The sequence below is a fragment of the Ambystoma mexicanum genome, chromosome 2p, assembly GCF_040938575.1.
Source record: "Ambystoma mexicanum isolate Mex_15411 chromosome 2p, UKY_AmexF1_1, whole genome shotgun sequence".
Taxonomy (NCBI): Eukaryota; Metazoa; Chordata; class Amphibia; order Caudata; family Ambystomatidae; genus Ambystoma; species Ambystoma mexicanum.
The window spans coordinates 744,277,868-744,302,388 of record NC_090923.1 but is presented as its reverse complement, the minus strand read 5'-3'; the positions used below and the strand labels follow the sequence as shown (position 1 = coordinate 744,302,388).

Here is a 24,521-nt window from a genome sequence, read left to right as displayed (position 1 = left end):
GAGTATTAATTGGACGGATTATGCATTTCCCTCTTTATCTGCACCTTTTAGGGTCTCTTTTCCTGTAGCTTTTTCTTTTCATATAACAGTAAAAAATGATATAACGCCAATTAAAACAAAATAAAAAGTTGATGCATATCTGAACACATAATGGTCCAATACTGAGAAATTCTCTCTGCTACTTGCTCTTTCCCTTTAAGACAGGAGATATACCACTGCTTTTTTGGGGGACAGTCTTGGTTGCGAGGGCAGAGTTAGCATTGCGGCACATTGGGGAATACTGACAAAATACTCAGTGATCCTATTCGCCCTCTACGTTGTTTGCTCTATTAATATTTTGTACGAGTCCATAGTCTCAATTACTACTGCACTGGGTTTATGTATAGAGCTGTACCATCCCTGGCTGGTTGAGGCGATTCAGTCCGACAAACCCCAGTACTGGTGTGACCCATACGAAGAAGCAGAGGGTCTTGGGACATACCTGAAAGACCTGTTCAAGGAGGAAAAGGGGGCCTGGCACCAAAGGCATTGTGTAGTTCTCGGGAGGTACCCATTTGCCAGAAGAAGCAGAAGACCCTGAACAGCCAACAAAAAGCCTATGTACTGGGGATGGACTTACTGATAGTACAGAAACTCTCCAAACATCTGCAAAGTCCAGTATGGCTACCCACCTACGTAGGCTCAGTTATCAGTTTAGGATCAAGTCCACCATGGACTAGCTCCTTTCTATGTTGTTTTGCAGGAAAAACAAAAACACCAAGTGAATAGGGTAAGTGTTTTATTTCAGTGAATCAGACATTGTATTGCCACCGATATTTTTATAGCTCAATGCAACAACCCTTTACTGGTGCCCCCCTCATTCCCCCAAAAAAGATGAAGTCAAATTTAAAAGGTTGTAGCTTTGGTTTTCCAACACAGACTCCAAACGAGTCATAGAAACGTGATGCTTTCTGATGGATTACAAACTAGTCGGAAGAGGTAGATACTTATCTATTTTAGTACAATTACAAGGTGCATTAGCAGCAACAACCCCTTTAAATAAAACCGGTCATGAAATTAAAAACAAAAAAATCTTAAAAATGAAATCATTTACTTCATTCAACAGCTCATAAGGTGTTACGATGGTTATCAATGTGCCTAGAAGCAGTGTAGTTCTTGAGCATTGTGCAGTGGTCGAAGTCTTGGCAACAGACCCTATATTTAATGCTACTTTAAGTAAACTGCATCTCAGTGTAATATGCCTAGACTACACATACAATTACCAGGTTTAAAGTTTCTCAGGCTTTGTTCAATATACAGGCTTGAGCCTTCTCACGTTGAAGTCTGGGCCCCATTAAATTGATTTGACATTCAGATAAAAGGAAGAAAGGGCACACAAAACAAATCCCCATCTTTCATAACAAGATTGTTTAATCAAGGCAAAATTAAAAATGTGTATGGCTTCTTTCAGAGTGACATCCCATGCGATACTTCAGAGGAAAGCAGTGTTCCGACAGACATTTTAGCCATCCCCGTCATGAAGCATTCGGCCAAGCTGAAGGAAGCATCGACGATTTTAACTGAATGAAAAGAATAGAAGCATTAGGGAAAACAATCAATTAGACCACATGTAGCCATGAGGAAACGATGCAGTGATTTAATACATTTGACAAGTAAATTACCAATTACCACTTGTGTCTTAACTTTCAAACTGCATTGCTCGGGTTAGAGTCATTGGCTTCTCACTGGTCATTTCCTTGCCTCTTGCACTCCAATGGCATACATGCAACATATCCATGCAATACATACCATAATAAACCATGCTAGTCTGTATTTATATGTGGAGGTGCACACAAGTTATTTCAAATGGTGTTTTGCCAAATTGTCCCATAACAATCTCAGTTGTGGATTACAAGGTCCGGCCTTGGGCTACGCATCACTAACAAAAGCAAAAGGGGATTGATATGCGTGGAGGCACAATAGTGCATGAACTTAAGAAAAACACAAAAATCAGACTGGGTTCCAGAGACCCCTCTGCCCCCCAATCAGCAGTATCGAGCAGCGTTCAAGAGGCAGCAGCTACTATCCCAGGCATTATAGTATGGCTGAGTGATGAAATAATGATCCTTTGGGCACAACTAGCAGAAATGAAAAGGATCATTTTAGGCTATGGGTTCATCACTGAGATCTCCCCCACACCCGCTTTAAGCAGTAGTGGTGGTAGTTTTTTTTAAAAAAATGCCACCCACAAAAACCAATCCGTCAAAAAGGAATGGAGTTTTCTTGAATTTATACTATAAATACAGGTACTATTACCATGTAATATTCAATTTGTTTACAGACCATGCCATGGCTATTGTGAAGACAGTTCAAGCTCTTAATCCCAGGCACTTGACAACCACCAGAATCGATCAGACATTAGCAAAACAAATCCAGTGGAACTAGCCAAAATCTACAGGGAGGATACATTTACAAAAAACATTCCTTCTACTCTAAAGTTACCTTTAATGCTTCTAGTAATCAAACAATTTCTGTATGCATGGAAGTATGCAGTCAATAGTCTCTGCAGACAATTGCAATTTCAAAGTTTATAGTTTATATCACATGACCTATACATTAAATGGGTAAGAAAACGCAAATTAATTACCCAGAAAAATTTGTCATATGTTCCTAGTTTACAACAGATATGACATCTGCATCAGGCAGTACTTCTGCTTCTGTTGTATAGGGCATCTTCCAGGAAAGAATCACAACCTAAGCCCATTTGGAAGGGAATCCCATTGACAGATTCAGTCCATATGCATTCGTTCCCAACAACGTCTGCCCAACAGGTTTAATTCCTTAATATGGACCCTCAAGGAACTTCAGTAGAAATAGGACTTTGAGGGGATAGCTTAGTCTTCAACTTCAGCCTATGCTAGGTCAAAGGGGACTCGATGCCAAAGTAATCCGCCTTCTTCCTAGAAAACTAGTAGGATCTATGAGGGGACCCAATTTTTGGCATCAGTATTCCATAATTGTAGACCATTTTATAGTTCCATATCTGAGACGCGTAGTACCTGGAATTTCCCAAACTACCCAGTTTTATTAGCAATTCAGAAATCTGTCCCTTGTTGAGTGGAATAGAAGATACATTTACTGCAATGTTTGATGGGCTCCATGTTGAGCTAGCAATTCACCAAGTACCCGACAGCTTCTGGAAGAAAGTGGATGGCCTGGAGTGTTTGTTAGGCTGGTGTTTGTGACATACAACCATTAAATAAGCTGATAACATCCCTAACGTAACATCCCTAGAAGACTGGTGTAAAAAAAAAAAACAAACAAAAAAAAAAAAAGTTCTATACCCCCCACTCCCCAATTCTGATTCTGGCACAACATCCTACAGTTGGAACCTCAATTTATGTGAGCGATCGATATAAGGGAGGCTTATTGAGGTCAAAAAGATGGTTCCCTGGTTCTTCCCTTTGGACCATTCCTAATATGCAAGATGTATTGCTGTCCACTTGGCGTTATTTCACTTAAAGAGCACCATTGGAACATTCATGACCAACTCCTGCAAAGGAAATTTGTCAAAGCCAAAACATGCATGCCGTACTGAAGACGGATAATCAACTAAGCGATGGGAACTAGATGAATCAGGAGGCAAAAAAGATTTCATACGTGAAAGACGTCCAGTCTGTCATCCAAGCAGTAACAAACTCTTTAGCCAAACTAGCTTTGATCTTATTGTACTTTACAGTCGAAATTTGGGACATCCAGTAATGGCAGCGAGCCGGAGATTGGAAAGCCTGGAGTTGGCCTGAATGACATGTCAGTGACAGGCTAACAGATCTTATTTAACAGAAACTCCATATCTTAAGCCAATCAGGGGAAAGACGAACAGTCCAAACTGACATCACAAAAGAATGACTGCACTTTTCTAGACATTGCATCCAAGATAGGGAATGATGATCTGGATGACTACTCTCAACATGCGAGTCATGTTCATCCTCCTGCACTGTCATAGATTGCAAGCCGGACAACCAGACATGTCTGATGGATTGTACTATTTTAATAGCTGTCTAAATGAATTCATTATTGATGGTGCAACTATAGTCAACTTGCGGAGACCAGGCTTTGCAAATAACATTAGAAGACCTCATCGGATGTGTACCACCCTGGAAGAAAAACTGTGCTTCTGCATCACCCAGTGTGCTAGGAAACTGGTTCTTCAGAAAGGAGAGCTCAGAGGTTGGATTTAAATTGTGGTAGAGTTGGAATAGTACAGAGAGGGCGAGTAAGACCATTCCAGAGAGAAGAAACTAGGAGGAGCACAGGGGGCTCGAGTTGCGGCGAGGAGCCGAGGATGATTTTCAAGAGGGAGGACAGTAGGGAGTTAGATGAACAAATTACTTACCCGTGGTAACTTTCTTTCGATTGGATGTTCCTCCCAGGTATTCCTCATCTTATGATATCTCCGTTTCCAGCTTCAGTTGCTTTGGAAAAATTCTTCTCGGCATAGGGCGCTGTGCGTCAACCCAATGTTCCTCGAGGGGGGTGATATATATATATATATATATATATATATATACACATACACCCACATATATACACACACACACACACACACACACACACACACACACACACTTGCTTCAGTTCTGTTTTTACAACACCATATGCAGAATTACCATGCCTTTAATTTATCAGACTTTAAAACGCAAAGTCAAATGCCTGGACATTCTACAGTGGGGTAGGTTGGGAGGGTCGATGAGTAATATGTGGGAGGATTATCCAATCAAAAGAACGTTACCACAGGTAACCGTTTCTTAGAATGGATTGTCATCCCACGTATTACTTATTTTATGACAGACTCCCAAAACAGCAATTTCTTTTGGAGGGTGTAAGAAATTGTGCGTCTGTCAAGAATGGAGCATAGAACTGCTTTCCCAAATCTTCCCTCGTTGTTCGAAGTGTCTAAACAATGTTTTGTAAACGTGTGGATGTACACCAGGTAGCTGCCTCGCGGATCTCTTATCAGAACTCCCCTCTGAAGGCGGAGGAAGTTGCCATGCCCCTAGTGGAATGAGCCCTTAAACCAAATGGGGGTTGGGCCGATGGGATCTTTTGCAACTAGCCTCTAGCAGTCTCAAATAGCCAGTATTCTCCATCTGTATAGGGTTTGTTGGTAACAGATAGAACTAGTTTGTGTCCTGTATATCAAATGAAATGTTGATTGTGTTGGTATAACTTTGCCATCCTTGAAACATAAAAAGCTTAGAGCCCTCCTATTTGTGAGTCCTTTAAAAAACAGTAATTAAGGGTATTTTGAAATAGGCCTTCTCCGAAGTGCGCTTGAATATGGAAAGCGCTGCCAGATAACCCTTAATTGTTCCAATTGGAGCCCCAGATTAGCCTAATACAGCAAAGAAAAAGAACACCGTAGGTGCATCGCATTGAAAAGGGTCTACATCGTTTTCCCCTACATCAGCTGCTGAACTTGTTCCAACGGCAGCAGTATAAGGATTTTGTTGCTGGCCTTCTGGAGATTTTCTTTCAGTTAGGAGGTCCCAATCCATGCATTTCAACTGCTCGGAAACCATGCGTGAAGGTTGACTGTCTTGACCTCTGGATGGAGAACCAGGCCCCCACACCCACTCTCGCGAGAGAAGGTCCTGTTTGTGGAAGACTTATAGGAGGTCGGATGGACAAGTCCAGAAGGTCCAGGTGCCATGCCCTCCTGGCCCAATTTGGATCGTGGGTTTCCCAAACTTTCTCAATCTCCTGATCAAAACAAGGAATGACTGGGACTGGAGGAAACTTGTACAGGAGTAGAAACTCCCAGTCCACTATAAATTAGTCTCCTCCAGCTCCTCTTGGGGGAAATTCCCTGGTCAAGAACAGATCCAAAGGCTGCGGGGGGGCCCAAAAGGGTGAAGATCTCTTGAATGACTTCCCGAGCTAGTTCCTAGAGCGTCAGCCACCGTTTTCTCCTTTCTGGCCAGGTGAATTGCCAATAGGGAGATTCCTTCTTGAATTGGCCAGAACCAGCAGTGCATTGCCCCTCTGCACAGTGGTAGTGACCCTACACCACCTCTCTTGTTGAGGTAGTACATGGCCACTGTGTTGTCCGTCATTATCAGGACATTTCTCTGCCCGCCCCCCCTCCCCAGGGCAGAAATTCCTTCAGCGCTAGTCGATTGCCCTCAGCTCCAAAAGGTTGATATGTAGTTTGGACTCCGATGGAGCCCAACAACCGCCGTCTGTCATATTGCTGGTGTGGGCTCCCCATCCCTTGAGTGAGGCATCCACAACTACTGTCATCTCTGTCCATGGTTGCCAAAAAGGTTCTCCTTCAGGCCCACCACAAGAGATCCTGTGCTACTCTGCCTGGAACTTGAAGGTCTGACATGCTGTCTGAGAATTGGGACCACTGTATCCCAAGAGCCCATTGAAGGGGTCTTACTCTCAGGCGAGCCTCTGGCACCAGAAAAATGCAGGATGCCATGAGGCTGAGCAACCACAAAAAGTTGAAGGCCGCAAGACGCTGGGCACTGTGGAATTTGGTGACGATCTGCAAAATATGTTGAGCCCTCTCCTCGGGTGGCAAGGCTCGCCCCCCCCCCCTCCACCCCCTCCCAAGGATGCATCCAGGACCACTCCAATGACCTGGAGCCTCCGAGATGATATCACGTGGGACCTTCTTGTAATTGAAGGAGAAGCCTGGTCTGAAGATGTGAAGAGTTCTGCTGAGATGTTCCCGGGCCCATTTGGGTCGTCCAGGTAGGGCTAGACGTGAATCCCCCACTCAGACTTGCCGCCACTGCCATCAGCTTGGTGAAAACCCTCAGAGCGGAGGTCAGCCCGAATGGCAGAGCTCGAAACTGATAACCGCCAACAGCGAACCTCAGGTACTCTGCTTGTGATGGATGGGCACATGAAAGTAAGCATCCTGAAGGTCCAATGACACCATCCAATCCTGGAGCTGGAGGGCCTGGAGAAAGTAGGACCATCTTGAACTTGTCATTCCTGAGGAACTTGTTCAAGTATCTCAAGTCCAAGATGGGTCTTAGTCCACCATCAGCAAGAGAACCATCCTCAGTTACTGTCCATTATAGGTACCGGTTCTATAGCACCTTTTTCTAGCAGGCTCAAGACTGCCTGTAACAGGAATAGATCTAGAACATTACGCAAATTGTTTCCCAGTGGATGATCCTGAGGTCTGTATATAAAGGGGAAGCAGTAACCTTGGGCTACTGTTTCCCTTTCCAGTGACCACACATCCAAAGTAATACCTCGCCATTCTTTCAGATACTGTGACAGTCCACCTCCCACCAGGAGTTCGTGATAGAAGACCTCAGCTTTTGAAGTGGCTGAAGCAGTACCTTATGGTAAAGAGGACGCTGCATGGGCAGGCTCTGCACCTCTCTGACCAACATGTCCTCCCGCTCTTCCAACTGAGGAATAGAATCTAAAGAACTTAGCCCTCCAAGAAGATCCTCTGGGGTGAAATGGCTGTTGGCTGCTAATGGCGGCACCTAGGGACTTGGCTGCCACCTTTAAGGTCTGCAGCGTTTCAAAGCTTTCGTCAGCCTTACTACCAAAGCTGTCAAAGGGCATGTTGAGGATAGATTGCAAGTCGGGTGCAAATCCTGACTTGCTCAACCACGCAAACCTGCATATAACCGTGCTTGCCTCCAGACCTGATTGAAGAGATTCCCAAATGGACTCTTTTCCATCTCTAATCCGGTTCATGAAGCAGTCTCTTTCCTCCCCTTCTGGCATGTGATCAGCTGCCATAGCTATACAGTCCCACAGGGGGAATGTGATTTTTGCTAGTGCACATGTGGAGTTCCTAGACTAATGCCATGCTTCCAACCGAAAAGACTTTTTGCCCAGGATCAAAATGTTAATCGTCCCCATCGGGAGGGAAAGTGGAGTACACCACTTGCCTAGAGGCGGATGTAGCTGCTTGGACACTAAACTTTCCAGTGTCGGATGTTTTGACAGGTACCTAGGGTCACTACTTGATGGCCTGCAGCAGGGCTAGATTATGGATCCTCCCAGTTTGCCATTCTTTTTTGGAGTGCTACATGAAAGGGTAGTATAGGGTCATTTTGTGGATCTTTGTCCAATATGCCCGTACGATCATCCTTCTCAAATGGAGGAGTAGGTCTATTCCATCTAGGAAATCTATAACCCTAGTTATCAGAATTCTATATGATGCATCTGCATGATCAGCTGGGTCTTGCCTCTCAAAGTCCAATTCTGGAGCAGTGTCAATCCCACTAGCTGTTTGTAGGGTATCATGCAGCTCCCAAACTCTGGTCTCCTCCGAGATGAAACTTTCAGGGACATTGGGAGTTATGCATATTAGGGGTATCCAACTGAAAGCGCAAAAGGAGGGTTGTTGATGTCTTGTTTTTAGACTGAATCAACATCGATGTCTGTTGAGTCAATGGTATCGACTAACTTTTGGATTTGTGCTTCGAGGGACTCGACCGACTGTCTGCGACTATTTCTCGGTGTGTCGAGTACTCCAAGAATCTCGAGAAGTCTTAGGCTTATGGCCCGGGCTCCTGAGAAGTATCTGAGGAAGAAGAGGGTGATCTATGCCTTCTGGGATGACCAAATTTCGATGGAGTGGAAGGGGATTTTGGGTCACTACTACCCATTGACGGTTTAGCTTTGCGCTAGACGCACAGAGTCCTCTGCCGAGAAGAAAACATTTTCTGAAGCTGGAAACGAAGATATAAGATGAGGAATATGTGGGAGGACACAATCCATTCAAAGAGCAGTCTATACGTGTCCCTTTGGCTGGCCATCTATGAAACAATGTTGGGAAGGGTAGAGGTGAAACGAGAAAGGTTGAAAAGTGTGCTTTGTATAAATCAGTATGTAGAGACTGAATCCATGCTCACATGAAGAGGGGGACGCATTCTACTCCAATCAAAACATGCTGGCTACATATCACTCCCCTCAATACTCTTGATGCACAGCATCACTTAAGGCCCTAATGCACACCAGAGACAATTACCCAACACTAGCCATTGCAGAACTGAATATTGATGAAATATGAGATTTAGCTGGCGTTGGAAGAACATCTAGTTATATGCTGCTGCCCATGTGTTAGTAAGAGCTGGGGGCCATGATTGTTGCATTGCCTTGCCAATGTTCAATGCAATGGCTGTGTGCCTTGAAGGCATGGGTAAAAGGACTTTGGACACCTACAATGTATATGGAGAGGCCATCACAGGATTGCCATTGGAGAGATTCATGGTTTTGCTGTTTAACTATCAGCAGCAAACAGGTCAATGAGGCAAGAAAGCAGCTGTTCAACTTGGCATACCCGAATGAAAGCTACCCATCAGGCTGGTCCCCTGCTGGGCCCAAATGATGACAACTGCAGCTTCCCCTCATCGAGTGATGGTGGTGGAAGGATGATACAGACCAACATCCGTCTGGTAAATTGAAGTGACCAAATTAGGACTTCAGGAGCCAAGCTACAAAGTTGGTTGCATGAAGGGGAAGGATGCAGGACCCGGTTGTGAATGAGTCCTCCTCATTAGTGGGCATACAGGCATCCCGAGACTGAGTACAGGTTTGCCGTGCCCACATTAGTCCAATGAGTATCATTGTTAAATGTTCCTGGTGCAGCTTGTGGATCACTTTGTCTAAGAGGTTGTCGACCGAGCGGGTTAGCGCATGCAAATATCCCCAACCAACCATTCATGGTACATTCTCTAGGGATCCGTTCTGTGGGTACCTCGCGGCGTAACAGGGCATTTTGCATTTTCAAAGCTGGAGTGCAGGCTGTTTAAAAAGAGGGAAATACACCAGACTGCACTACTATAAAATGTCTTTGTACAATACATTTCCCCCACTCGACCCATTATAATGCCTAAAAAGGCATGGAGAAGTCAGTCGACCGCCTATCACTTGAAATCACCAACAGAAAACTTGCTTGGCGCAAATACTTCTGTCAATCGATCATCAGTGTTCAACTTATCTTAATAGTCTGGCTGGAACGAGGCCAACAATCTTAATGATAACCATGCATATAGCAACCAACCCAATGGTGGGGCCTCTGTGAAGGATCATGGGCAATGGACATGCACTAGCTAGTATTACGGGAACATCCTATAAACTTCCCGTTTTCAAAAAGAAATCATGTAATCGCACAGACTACTAGATGTCGGCCAATGCAAAGCATGCAATTGATCCCAAGTGATATAATAGTTTTTATAAAAACAAATTGTATCAAAGACCAATTTAGAAAGACTGCTCTCTGCACAAGAAGGTTTAGAAAAAACCTTCACACTTACGTTGGAGGTGTACTGGGGATGTCTGGGGGAATTAACTAGGCCAAACCAGTGGAGGCCGCAACAAAGTGTGCACAGATGCAAGTGAGCACCATACATGCAAAATAGGAATAGGCATGCACTGTGAATCCCAGAGGCAAAGAGAAGGCACAAAACAAAATGGCTGGGACTGGGGCTTAGATTTGCTCAGTTTGAAGAAAAACAAGAGCATGCCCCAACAATAGAGAAGAAAAAAGAAAAAAAAAGATTCAATTTAGGTAAAGAGCAAAAATAACAGCCCCATATTCATGAAAACACATGTACTGATGTGTGTGCAAATTGATGGCACAACATCTGTGCGTTGCCACTACAAGTGATCAAAATTGATCACTACCACAAATGTCTTAAAAACACCATCGTAAATGGAATTCAAAGGCTCCAAGAAAATCCAGCCTTCAGTACCCGTAAATCAAAGGATCTAGTGAAGGTTTTTCCCCAAACTACACATTTGTAGTTTTATGTCTCACATCAAAACAATGTAGTTAAGATGTACAGAGGATACCATTTTGACTTCATAAAGTCCCTGTAACGAGAGTCAAAAGTACCATCAAAGGTTTGCTTGCTATCCAACTGTGACCACAAGAACTTTAGGTTATTCATTGCACCCAATATACTTGCATAGTGGCTTTGGACCCTGCAAGGCCTCCCATTACATGTCCATATTCCCCTCCTAATAGGACATCAGCATTAGCTTGATAAGACTTCAAGTAGAATGGAGTGCCTTGAAGCCAGCATTGAAAAACATGCACTCTATAATGCAACATAATATATTAGAATAGCAACCGTAGTGCTTCAAGCAGCAGAAGTATATTCAAAGTATATTCAAAGTGCTTTATGTTCAAACTGCTTGTTCAGTCATACATGCAAACATGTTCTAATATTTAATATTAAGTAGGTCCGTGCAAGAATCCCATGTACTTAGACACCATTAGGTCATGACATCAAATCCACTTTTATTCTCCATATTAAAAGGCATAGGAACAGCAGTCACAGTCAGTACCAACAAATAATGACGTTAGGTCCTGGACTTTGGTTCCACATTGATACTGCTGCAAGATGCTTCAAGTAACGTGGCAAGGACTGATATGGCGAGACACTCGGAACAGATAAAAAGGGTAGAAATGCTCCTGAGGAAACCTACTAGGGGCAACCCCTCAAAATATTTACCTACATCACATATTGGGGGGGGGCGGTGGGGGACTTCCTGGTTGTACAGCAGCCACAGTGTTCAGGTTAGAATCAGCAGACGATGTGTGGGCCAATGGTTGACAAATGCTTGTATGGCAAGTGGTGGTTAACCCTACCCCTATAAATACTAGGGCAGTCCGCATAGGGGCAGGCTTGCTGAGATAGGGTGATGCCGAGATCTGAAGGTCATGTGATAGAGATCCCGATTGCAGGGGGTGATTGCTTTGAGCAGCAACTTTGAGAGCTATGGGACTGCTTACTTGAAAAATGTGCTTCTATGCTGGTCTTCGATTGATGCAGTGATATGTGCTTTGCATTGTATATTTTGAAGAAATATGGAATTGCATTGCTTGCCTTATAGATTGAAGCTTTGGGTTGGTTTGGTAACAATAGTGTGGCTTTGAAATGAGCAGCATAGTTTGATGTTGCTTATCCTTAGCAGAAGAAACTAGGTTGGACAGGGCTTTGTGGTTGTCTGACAAAAAATAAAGTGAAAACCCTGTGTGGGGTATGAAAGGGCTTTTTGTATTGGACATATTTGTTTTGAAACTCACGATTAGAGCTTTGATGAATATTGAATAGAAGGGACTTTTTTGTAAACCAATGTTTGAATTTTAAGTGGAATTGGAGAAATGTTCAAGAACATACTTTGTAACTTTTTTTATTCTTTATTTATTACATTGCAATACAAGAGGCAAGCAAAGTGGTTAAAAAATATCGCAAACAAACAGCACATCCAAAGAATACAGATACTAATTGAGAAAAACAATCCTAATACATGCTCAAAAACACCTTCCATATCGTAGCATGTTAAGTGCAATTTCCCCTGCTTTTGATAAATCAACTTTCAACTTCTCAACAGCCGCCAATGAGACAATCTCATCAACCCAAACATCTGAGTCAGGCGGACTCAGGACTTCCACCCTCTCAAGATCAGTTTCTTAGCAATTGACGCACCCCTAAACAAGAACTTTCTCTCAGAAATGGACCAATCCTCAAGTAATGCACCACTGCCCAAAACCATTGTCTTAAAATCCAAGTCAACACTACAATCCAAAACCTGCAGTCACATAGTACAAACCTCCTGCCAAAAATCTCTAACCCGGACACAATCCCACAGCAAATGCTCAAGAGTGCCTATCTCCAGATCACAGCACCAACACACATCCGATTCAGATATACCTCTGCCTTTGAGCCTTTCCAGGGACCAATAAACCCAGTTGAGAATTTTAATTTGCCTTGAACACTCACATAAATTGATTGAGCAAAGCTTAACATTCGCACATAACTCTATCCACGAATCCGCGGTGATCTCGCATCCCAGTCGCATACTCCACTCATCTAGCAGACCAATGTTATCTTTATAATTAATAACAATCCAGCCATACACCTTACTCGCAACAGGCTGACCGTCCACCAAAAAAAACTCCAAGCTCACAGTCATTCCAGTCAATCACACCAATGCATCTCTTTAATTTCCTGTAATCTGCTACTGAAAGGTTTTCAATATTGAAATCCCTGCACAACACATCATAGTCAATCCACTTCATCTCTGTATACATCACCAATCCAATTAACTCCACCAACAAACCATTCCGGCCACAGTATAGGTCGACCACTCTCCATAATCACTTTATTCAGCCAAATCGATGCCATAGGCGATTTCAGAGCACTTGAGCCACACATGAAAATCTTTCCACCCATCGCTCAAAAATTTAGTTAAAAGAGACGTCCTACAACATTTGCTAACTGTCGTAAGTAGAGCCTGCGGGGCAAGAGGTCCCAAAGAGCACGCCTCCGTCACTGCCAAAGCACTCAGAGAATCAACTAGAAAAGGAAGTAAGCACTGGCAAGAACAGGCCAGATGATACGCCCTAAAATTGGGAATCCCAAGTTCCCCCCCCTCAATGGGCAGCTGAAGTTTCCACAGTTTCAATTTAGGAGGCTTCCCGTCCCAAATGAAGAGTCGCATCAATCAATTTCCAGTAACATGCACTGATCTTCAAAGCAGGCATGCTCAAGACAGTTTATTTTCGGAGCCGCCACCATCTTCAGGGCATTCACCTTGCCCCATAGCGATCAGCGCAAAACTGACCACCTCTGCAGAGATGAACTTCAGTTCACGACAGACCTCATTCAAGTTCGCCTCCACCATATCACTCACCACAGGAGTCAACCAAATCCCCAAGTATTTCATTTTGTGTGGGCACCATTGAAAACCATAACTAATCACCATTGACCTAGCACAGCTCCTCGAGATCGGTAAGACCTCAGACTTCGACCAGTTTAGATTAAATCTGGCTACCGTATGAAAACGATCTAAGATGTTCATCAAGGATTGCAAAGAAAGCTCCAAATCCCGTAGAACTAGCAAAAGGTAATCTGCAAAAAAACAATTTCTGCTCAACTCCATGGAAGGAAACACCTTAAGCATTAATCTTCCCGTAAAGCTATAGCGAGCAGTTCAATGGCTAGAACAAAAAGTAAAGTGAAAGTGGACATCCCCGTCTGGTTCCCCTCTGAAGACTGAAAACACTATACAACAAGCTTGTCCCAAGTTGCCGTGGGACAAGCATACAAAAGGGAGACCCAGGAAATAAAATCACCCAAATTCATTGCCCTCAGCACTGTAAACATAACGCCAATCAACACGATCAAATGCCTTCTCAACATCAAGAGAAAACACAGCCACATCCAGATCCATATCCTGGGCCTGCGATCTAGTAAGCAGAAGATTTCGAATATTGCTCGAAGTCCTGTGATGTTTGACAAAACCAGACTGATCCGTGTGAATAAGTCGTTGAACTACATCCTCAATGCATAGTGCAATCATTTTAGCCAAAATCTTTTTATTTGTGGTAAAAGACTATCCTTCCCTTTTTTCAGAAATACAGAACTAGTAGCATGGTTGGTCGACTTCAGAAGCACACCCACCGCCTTAGACTTCATATACATATCGCTCAGGAGGCCCAAAGCCGCTTCAGGGAGAATCTTAATTCGGCCGGCAAGCCATCAGGTCCTGGTGTTTTCCCAGAATTCAAGCAGGTCCTAATCTCATCCAGTGTCACAGACCGGCCCAAACCAGACATCTCATCAGAAACCGTAGGAATATTCAAATTATTAAAAAAGTAGTCACCACGACCAGTAATACCAGGTTCATTCTCATAAAGGTGAACATAGAAGTCCCTGAAAACAGCATTAATCACACGCGGATCAAAAGATACTACTCCATTCACATCTTTAATAGAAGTGGTAGCCCCCTCCGAAGCTTGTTGCTGCAGCCGAGCCATCTATCGCACTTTTCTCCCTTCTCATAATAGGTACATTTGATTCTATACAAATCTTTCTCAGCTCTAGCACTCAAAAATGGCATTCAAGTCTTTTTTCAACTTCCTCAGCTCCTCTGAACTGCGTCATCAGGGTCATGCACCAAACCATTCATCACCTCAGCAATATGGGACTCAGTCTCCAACCGTGTCTTCGCCAGTTTCTTCCTCCTGCCACACGACAAGCCCAAAGCAATACTCCTCATTGTACATTTCAACGCCTCCCAAGTAACACTTTTACTGATCCCACCAGAACAATTCTCTTTCACAAAACATTCAGCTTCCTTTCTGATTTTGTCCAAAATAGTCTCATGAAGAATTGAGGTGTTCATCTTCCATTGAAAGGTCTTACCGCAAACAAAATCCAACAGATTCATGAATATGTGTGCATGATCCGTAACCGCAATACAACCTATCCGGCTACTCAAGAGATTTGTAGTCGCCCTACCGGCCGTAAACAACATATCAATCCTCGAGTAAGAATTGTGAGACCCAGAGAAAAATGTAAATTCCTTGGAGTCAGGATATTGTAATCTCCAGCAATCTTTCAGATGAAAATCTCCAATCATTCTAAATGAGCAAAAATGTGCATCCTCTCTCTGTATGGTCCCATGTCCAGTACAGTCCATCAACGGATCCACGACCAGATTGAAGTCACCCCCAAAAATGATATTGGGAGAGTTCAAACCAAGTAAGAACTGCGACACAATCTCAAAGAAATAACCATCTTCCACAGAGGGAGCATAAACATTACAAAACACATGCCGAACACCCTGAATTTCCACCAGGAGAACCGCAATCCTACCCTCTCGATCACACCTGAACTTCAGGACCCTAATAGGCAAGCCCTTACGTATCAGAATCGCAACCCCTCTACTCTTAGAGGAATAGCAGGATGCAACTACCTCAACCATCCATTTCTTACTGAATACCCCAATTTCCTCCACCAAAAGGTGAGTTTCCTGTAAAAAAATAAATATCACATTGTATATCCACTAAACAGTTGAAAATCTTCTGCCGTTTGACAGGATTATTCAATCCATTGACATTACAGGAAGAGAGTAAAAGTCGCGATCCCTCCGAGGTAGGCATGTTAAAAGATCCAAGGAAATGTAAAAAAACACCCTTCCCAACACCACAAAAACAAACTAAAATAATAAACCCACCCCAACCCCACTGAAACAGAAGGATGCCAACGTTGAAAAGTGCAAAAAAACCCAAACCCCCCCCCCCCCAAAAAACGAAATACCACCCAGTACCCTGGTAACCCTCCCAAGCCAAAGGAAGATTCCACACAGTTTGAACCCACAAGAAAAATATCAAAACAAAAAGATCTAAATCACACCCCCAACAAACCCACATCTAATACAAGATAACCCGCCCCTAGCTAAAAGTGTACATAGTAGAAACGGGAACATATCTCTAAATGCGATGAAAACAGATACAATCTAATTATAAGATCCACTATCCACATGAGTTTCCCTAACTCAACCAGAAGTATCAGACGTATGTGGACAGATTACCAGATGCACATTCACCAAAAGTCCCAGCACCGCTATAGGAAAAAGTTGGCAATAAAAGTACACATCAAAATGGATCAACGTAATTAGCTTAAGTAAATGAAAGTCACGCATGTTAAAAAAAAGACAATATAAAACATTGAGCTTCCCAGATAAATCATTAGAGTACAGTAAGGGTGTGTGAACAAGGCATGGCGATCAAACACTCCAACCTTAGCCATTAGAAGAAAATGTAAAGAGGTCGTGCGGTCAACTGCGAAATACTGTCCATCTGGGTTCGCAAATAAATTACTTAAATACAGAGAAAACAACGCAAAACCCCTATGCCAAAACTATATTATGTAAGCTATATACTCATTAATCTACCAAAAGAAGTGGATTACAAAAGGGTTGCTATGCCAGATAAGGAGAGAATGAGACATTCATGGAAAAGCTCCCTTCAAAACATTTTGCCTTGAACAGGACAGCAAACAGAACAGTTTTAAAAAAAAAACCAAGAGAGGCCTGTGTCGTTCTAAAAAGAAGGCAGGAACAGAAACTGCAGCCAAATGGAGAACACGGCTAAGTCATGATGTATTGACAAACATTTCAATGAATTCCCCACATCTGTTCTCACGACCAGCACACACGTGTAGAATGCACTGCAAGGTGCGCCCTCTATGAACTGCCAGTACCCGTCTAGGTGGTGACAGACCGAGTGTTAATATGCAATCATAAAAACAAATACATTAAGAATAAATATAACAGGATAATTGCACAACATCTGGCAGCAAGCACTGGCATAACCAGCGTATTAATAGTTCCAGTGAGCACAGTAGGAACACGAGAACAAGTGGAATGTTTCATCTACAAATCCAGCGGTCTACGAAAGTTCACCAGTAATCCTGCCGCTCCTGCAAGGAGTCAATTGCACGTTACGTGCTAGCAAAGCCGCCCATAGAGAAATGTTGAAAAGGCAGCAGCTGACAGAGATTGGAGTAACAGTGCAGGCTTTATAAGATGTGTCTCCGCAGAACTCTCCTCCTACAGCAGAGCATCCTGGATTCCATTGAGAAGAGCATATTAAAAATCGAGGAGATCCGTTACCAGGGCAGTCACAACCCCGCCCGCCGGGTGGGCAAAACAAGAAGTGAGGCAAGAAGGGGAGATCTAGCATTCACAATCTATATCCGTCAGTGATCCAGTATTTAACAAAGGTAAGTCCCTAGTTTCTTTAATGCCAGAGTAATGCAAAAAACGTGCCAGTGCTTCAGTAGCATAAATATGCACCCACTTCCCGCAGAACGCTAGCAATGTACATATCTGCAGGATTCCAGCAATGCCACAGCAACACATGTATTAACGCAGATTCCACAATGCAGCACTACTGTACACATTGCATAAATATACATGTTGCATAGTTCCCCCATTGTCCAGTAATGTTTACACTTTAAACCTGTATATATTAAGAGAACTGCCGCTGTGCAGAATGTCCCAGGTCCCCTTTGATACTGGCCGCTAAATTGCCTGTCAGCAGCTTATTATATAGCTGGCTGGAGCACGTTGCTATACGGGGGCACCAAAGAACACCTCCCCACATCTCAAAGTCATGAGGCCAACAGAACCTACCCACTCTCTGGTCCACCGAATCCCCCACAGCCAAACGGACGCCTCGACGCTCCATGTGAGCAGGGATCGGGCACAGCCATTGATGGATCAGACCCGCCTAGCTGATCATCCCCGGACGCAACACAGCGTGTCCGACCGCTCCGCCCACACGTACAGAGTTACATCCGGAGCCACAGTAGAAGAGGCATGTCAGCTGACCAGGATAGCATGCAGGTGCTTTACTCGGAACACAAAGCATTTTATGAAGCCACATTAAAATTAATGTTCTCAACATGAACAAAATGAATCCAACTGAAACTTTCACGGGCGCCATTTTATCCAATACAAACAATAATAAAAAACAGTTTGTAAAAAAAAAAAAAATAAAGGTCTGCCTCCATTCAGTCAGTAATATTGTTATTTTCAGGAGCATGAATCTTCTCCAGCCATGAAGTGGCCTCTTGGGGGATCAGAAGTAGATCTGAGAAACATTTATCTGCAAAGATTTAGCAGCCTCTTTTACTGCTTTAAACATCTTACTTGCATCCATCACTCCTTTGGGATAGTAGGGGGAACACATAAATAGGTGTGCCTTGAAAGACAGAGCCCCTGGCCCTTGAAGCATCCAATAAAGATTCCCTTTTCCTTGCCAAAGCAAATGCCACCAGGATGCGTCGAGGCTTAGCTCCTGGAAGTTTACCAAACCGATAAACATGATCAACATCACTCTCCAGAAGTGAACCCACACCATAGCATTCTTTAAATATCCGTAAAATCAACAGCAGTAGTTTTTCACTTTTAGGGTTTGAATGCTCTTCTACTCCCACCAGTCTGATATTCCTCTCACATAGTTTTAAATCCATTTCCAAGCGATGATTTTTCTATTTCTGCACATCAGATTTTAGGATATTGTAGGCCCTGTAGCTGCCAGCCATTTCAGATCCCATATCCGAGGATTTCTTCTCCAAATCAGTCACCCTTGTACCTAAATGGGAGACCTTTGTAGTTTTAACTTCAGCCATATCCAAGGCCACCTGACGCATCAATTTGAACAAATCCTGAATGCTTGGGTTCTCTTCATCCATTTCAGAAATATGTTTGTTTTTTAGAAGTAGGGTTTTCAGGTTCCAGGATCTTTTTCTTGGTATTCATATCAACAATGAAATGTCTTCAGGGAGGAGACCAGGAGCTGAAGGCTTAAGCTGCTTTCACCTTGGCCACCATTCTGGAATCCCATACTTTGGAACATTGACTTACTAAGAATGTACGAGGGTTTTAAAGTGTAAATAAATGCCAAAGTCATCCTTGACCGATACGTTGGTACAAAGAAATGGCAACGAAAAAGTGTTGATGCATTATGCCTCTTTCCTGGTCGGTCTCTCCATCCCTGGCTATTTTGTGCATTAGGTGAAACATTGTGGATGGGTTGCAGAGCTCTGAGTAGGTTAGACAGGTTTGTAGGTCAACAGAACTGACTAATGAGGTGAGGAGGGGATACACTAAGCCCATGTAAATAACTATGGTACAGTGCCAAATTTTGATCTTGCTACAAAGGCTTGAGAAGACGTTCTTTGGGTTCTAAATCAGTAGCCGATAATTTCACGGTTGCATCGTAGAGTGCTAGAGACTTTACTCTCCGCTATACTGGCAGAAAGGGGAAGCCCCGCCTAAAGCTCGGAGCTCTAGCTGGGGTGATCAAACAAGGGACACGTTGGGAAATGGGGAAGGTCAAGAACAGGATCAATAAACCTAAACACCTCCTTATGTTAGGTCACAATTATACAGCACTGCCCCCATCACACAATTAACAAGGCCAATGGAACACGTGCTACTCACTTAAGAGGGTTTTTCAGGACCTACTCTGGTGTGGCGTTCAGAGAAGCCAATCTAAAGTTTCAACCAATTCAAAACTAGTCTTTGCCTAGTCACTACAGCAAATTTGGTCAGTTCGGGTATGACTCTGGAAGAGGGAGACTTGGTGTGAACTACAGTTAAGAGCAAAGTCTGTTAACAGGTCCATGCAGCCAAGAACCAAAAATATATTTACACAGAAAAGAGATCAATTTGTTAAACACTGTTAACTTTTACTGTGGTTACTTCAGCAATGCAGTGTACGTTCCTGAATTATCTGTGTTGCATTCTGAAGTGGGGATGAAACGATGTTTCATTGAAATTGAACAGCTCTTAAATGGCTGGTATATTTTAATTAACACATTAGAACAGTGGTGGTCAACTTCCGGCCATACAATTCCCATCAGCTCTATCGAGTAAAATCACTGGTGAGCCATCATGGGAGGTGTACGTCAAAATACATGGACGTGCCCAGGTTGCTCGGGAGGGCATTAGAACAATACTTAAGAAATCCATCCCACCCTTTCCAGAGTTTAGTTTGCTAGAGAGGTAATATTTTTATAGCACCATCAGGGAGCACAATTGCTTCGTGGTGCCATTAGGCATGTATCTTTGGACATCTACCTCCTATAGCAGTTTTCAAATCAGTCTCCAGATGACCGGAAGAACTGATTAAAGTTTCTGGGCCATCTTGCACAGAACCGTTTCCTACCAGCCAATGCTACGACAAGTGGAAAGTCACCTATTGTGAAGGTACAGGGTATGCAGGACAATACAAGGAACACAAAAGGTCACTGAAGCCAAGGAAGTAAAAGTTGAGGCAGCGACACCAGTAGAACAGACAGCAGTCAAAGCAGCATAAAGAAGGCAAGTTCACTTCATGGACAGTCAATAGGTTGTGAACATTACCTACTACACAGGAGAGCAGCTCTGGAAGGCTGAATGTACATCTAGCTTCCAAACAGGCACACTGCACCCGTCAAAGATCTGGCAGCTGCTAATCAGTTACGTTTGAAAACTCCTCAGCTTCTTACCAGGCAAGCTATGGACAGAGTGTGCAGTGAACCCTGATGCCAATTCATACATGCGGCCAAATCAGACCATTCAGAACCCCTACCCACAGTCCCAGAAGGCCACCTACGGTGCACTCGTTGCCACGATTTCCAGGTAAGCAGGCTCATTCTGGAGTGAGGTCGCCAATTAAATGGGGACCTGCAGGGAACAAGTCTATGTATTATTTTTAAAAGGCTGTCATTTTGTGATCAGTGAGCAAAGTCTGCTACCAGCTATGGGGAAATTGCCACAGAGTACCATAGGAATTCCCAAGGATGCATATGCACTGGATGGTGAGCTACTGAGAAAAGTTGCTGAACCATGAAGGGACAATGCAAATATGCTAAGGGGTACACTGAAATTAAAGGTTTGGACTTTCATCCCAACATTCTCTTCAATTAGCCCTCCTTGCAAGGACCCAAACACTAAGATGCTGAATGGATTCAAGTCGAAAGCTTCCTCTTCCAATAAGGCTCGACACCCAAATCCAATTCTCATCTAAAGATGCCAGCTAGGTCTGCCTGGAAAACCTACCTTTGCTTAAATGTCAGACCTTCCTTGGCCATGCATTACTTCTTCAGAGCCAGTTCAATAGCCGCTGTGATCTTCTGCAGCTTGGCCTCGTTGTCCACATATCCCTGGCCATTCTGGACAGAGGGAAGAATAGACAAATAGTCACAAGCATGGACAAAGTGCACTGAATACACGTTTTTGCTACAAGACTGATCAACCTTTCTCAAAAGGAAATGTTTATTTGGCTTTATAAGAGCCACTGCTACACTTAATCTGGGAGACAAGCAATGGTTATATCAAAAATAAAAATAAATAGCGTTTACTTAAAATTGAAACTGGATTCTGCCCCTTTACATTTGAGCACTATTAAACCATAGGACATTCTGAATGCTCTGCTGCAGCAAGGTATGTGTTGGATGGCTTTGTAGACCAAAAGTACAACCAATCCTTATAACACCTGCAGAGAATTTCCTGTGCAAAACCGTTTAATTCTGTGCAGTATGCATAGAGAACAGATTTGGAGCGCGGGGGAGGAGAGAAAATAGGGCTTCAGAGTAAAGTGGGTTATACAAAAAAAAAAAAGTACAGGAGACAAACCTGGGCGAACAGGTGGGGGGCGGGCTGTGGAAGTCACATGGGCAAAGGTGAGGGGGACGACGACAAACAATCGATTGTTTTATATTTGGGGTTCCCCCTAATCTCCCTTCCCTATTTTGTAGTCCCTATAGCCCACACACCTAAGCCCCTATATTTTTCAGTGAGATTTTCGGCAAAAAACGCTGCTAAAAAGAAAGACTTGATGTAATAACATTTTACCGACGAGGCATGCTGTGGAGGTCACCAACACCATATTCCAGAGGGCTGCAGTCCTGGATCTCCAGCGTGAAGTTAAAACAGGACGGCAGTCGTTAAAGCACTGCTGTGAAAACCAGGCTCTATCCAAGGGGATTCGTTATCCAAGAGGCTGGCATCTGAGGAACAAGGGTAGGCTGGTGTTTCTAGCCAATCTTTTGCAACTACGCGTAGAGGGACCCCTGGTATAGATTTGGGCAAGGGCACTGGAGGAGTAATAGTTTTTCCTTTAATGTAAAAGAGAGATTGGGACTTTGCCGAATTGACGATGGGTGGGGCGCAGTGGTCCATCATGCTTTTGGACCCATTACACTGAATGAAATAATCCCTACAAAACCCCCATCCCCCCAACAACCCCGCTCAACACCCGCCCCAAATCCCCCTCAGATGCTTGAATCTGAGCTTAGGAGGCGGCTAGTTTGAAAGGATAAGGCTTCTTCGTGTTGAGTATCGGGTCAGTTTGTTACTCCAGTAGGTTGGCCAGATGGGCGGGTGAACCTAGCAGATCTGTTCCACAGCCAAGTCCTGCAATGGTGCAGTCTCTTCTACCAATACGAAGAATCACTCTGGCTCTCCTTTTTGCACTCCTTGTAGGGGTGTTGTACTTACCCACGTAGCACAAGGTACCCTTTTCCCCAGTGCAAGTCTCCCCACACAGGGGGCAGTGTTCCAGAATAGTCAACATTTTCACTCTTGATGGGGTGCAGCCCACTAGCCCCTTGCAAATGTAGTAAACATTTCAAACCAGACACTGCTCCTAAAGAGTAGATTACTGGTATGGTAATGGTTACTATGCTCTAGCCTTTGATAGCCGAGATGAGAAAAACCAATAACCGATGAAGGCCCTAAGTGGAAGTGATCGGTTTCCATGCAATGATCGAATTAAGCGGTTATGGCTTTACTACCTCTGGGCACCATATGATATGGTATTTGTAACGCGCCTATACACAAGTGTTTCATAGAAATGCTTAGTATATTAACCCTACTGTTCCAAGTGGGCCTTGCTAAACCACGCACATGAAACGCATACAAGACCACTAATGTATCCTTCACTTTAATATAAACCCAGCCATGTACTTTATACAGCTTGCTCGTTCAAGTGCGGTACGTAGGGATACTTTCATAGTAACAAGACAGTCTCTCGAAGCACACAGACTAGTGCCTTCCCAGATGGGAATCGAGAGCAATCTCTGCTGGTCTCTGCACTCTAAGTATTCTAGTCTAAAGAAATGTTTATATAGCGCCAGCACGCCTCGGGGCACTCAACAGTGATGCTATGTCTGGTACCTGGGGAGGTCTACTGACCAGCACCCGCAGAGCTATGCTATTCCTGGTTTTGTACCATTGGGCCCAGTCACAAGCCATCAAGGTTGGCCTGCTCACATCAAAGACTTGCTGTCCAGTCACTACGTGGTCCAGAGATGGAGGCAGAACCCTGGCCACACCAATTGACAACTGACAGTTGCTACCCTAAATGCACAGTGCTGAAAAAAATAAATATACCTTATGTGGTAACATCTACTTGAATTTACTCAGCTAAACAGTCACCATCCCCATGCATTGTAAGTTCATCTTCAATGTACCAGTCGGCTGCACCAGCTCTGCAAACCTACACTGATTGTTCCACAGCAGTCGTTTTTGATTAAAGAGCACCTTCAGCTGAACTGGCAATGTTGCTGGGTCGCTAAAAGCACCACCTTTCATCTTATGCTGGAAAGACTAGCGTGTTTAAATTCACTCACAAAACCACCATTTTCCGCCCACTGCTTTCAAACACCTCGTTCTCTAACTAGATGCAATACCTTGCAAAGATCTCATTGTGCGTAATGCCATCACAAATTATAAACAAGACAAATCGTTAATAATGCATCAGGTGACATTTTTCTTGAAGTTTCAAAATAAAAAACGTGGTTTGAAATTCAAATTGGATAAGCAGGAGTTAAGTGGCTCCTAGTTATACCTTATTGACCAGGAGCTACTACTGGGGAACGAGGAGCCAGTACACTCATTCCCCAAACCTAACTTCCACATAAGATGCACATTTATAATTGTGTCCATTATGCATTACCCTTAAAGCTTTAAAAGTTGTATAGGTGTCCTAATGTGCATTCATAGATGTTCCTAAACAGAGTTGAATGCATATAGTTGTGTTTGTTCAGCATCAGTTCTGGGGAGCCAAATGTAGCGCCAGGTAGCTGTTGGTGCTAAGGCAACCTGGTTGTACTAGGCTGCAAGCAGGCGCTACTAAAACTCACGCTCCCCTCAATTTCGAACCCTGAAAAAAGCAACAAAAGAACTGCAAGCTTGCAACT

The 24,521-nt window shown here is 43.7% G+C and overlaps 1 long non-coding RNA gene across 1 annotated transcript; it reads right to left on the bottom strand.

Annotated features, from left to right (window-relative positions):
• Positions 1 to 761: 761 nt before the first annotated feature.
• On the bottom strand, positions 762 to 21,005 carry LOC138566743 (uncharacterized). The gene is made up of 2 exons (XR_011302007.1): positions 20,933 to 21,005; positions 762 to 1,559 (listed from the first exon to the last, which is right to left on the bottom strand). It is a non-coding gene; the product is annotated as an uncharacterized lncRNA (long non-coding RNA).
• Between the last annotated feature and the right edge of the window lie 3,516 nt (positions 21,006 to 24,521).